Raw genomic sequence first — 659 nt, forward strand, 5'->3', positions numbered from 1 at the left:
AGGGTTAAAGTTTCACTCATTATTAAAGTTCAGTTATTGAAATTTCGATTGTCCTTGTTCGTATTTCTTTCATTCTGTGAAACAACACTATCGGTTTATACCATCAGATCTAAGTTGCATTTGAAACCCACAAACAGCTCATTAATTATTCGCTCTTCCCCAGTTCCAGAGCTCAGAGTGTTATTGTTCATCCCTGGGATATAAGCTACCTCCAACCCGGGCCAAACCTCCCCGTGCACCGATCACAGGCTCAGGAAAACCCCGGGGGAGAGGATATCCCGATCACTGGGCCTTCCAGCAACACTGAACAAGCGCCCAGTCCGAAACTTTCCTGAGTAATAACTTGTAACTGAAGCATCAAACAGTCAGGATGGCCGAGCGGTCTAAGACGCTGCGTTCAGGTCGCAGTCTCCTCTGGAGGCGTGGGTTCAAATCCCACTCCTGACATTCAGTGTTTTTAATTCGCAAACTCATTTGTTTTGACACCACTCTGAAGTGCTTTGGGACATCCATCTGACGTAATAAAATTACTCCACTTCAATTACAAACGGTGATATCAAATATACTTCCCAAACCGGGAAACGATCCCGGGTGGCTGTAGCGAAAGGAATGGGTTTGTGAAGCATTGAAAGGTGCCCTGTAAATATCTCGCACTGCTA

At 45.4% G+C, this 659-nt stretch overlaps 1 non-coding gene across 1 annotated transcript; it reads left to right on the top strand.

The window, feature by feature from the left end:
- The first annotated feature begins 364 nt into the window (after positions 1-364).
- trnal-cag (transfer RNA leucine (anticodon CAG)) lies at positions 365-447 on the top strand. The gene has a single exon. It is a non-coding gene; the product is annotated as a tRNA-Leu (tRNA).
- Positions 448-659: the final 212 nt, after the last annotated feature.

Source organism: Pristiophorus japonicus, chromosome 28 (assembly GCF_044704955.1).
Source record: "Pristiophorus japonicus isolate sPriJap1 chromosome 28, sPriJap1.hap1, whole genome shotgun sequence".
NCBI classification, from domain to species: Eukaryota; Metazoa; Chordata; class Chondrichthyes; family Pristiophoridae; genus Pristiophorus; species Pristiophorus japonicus.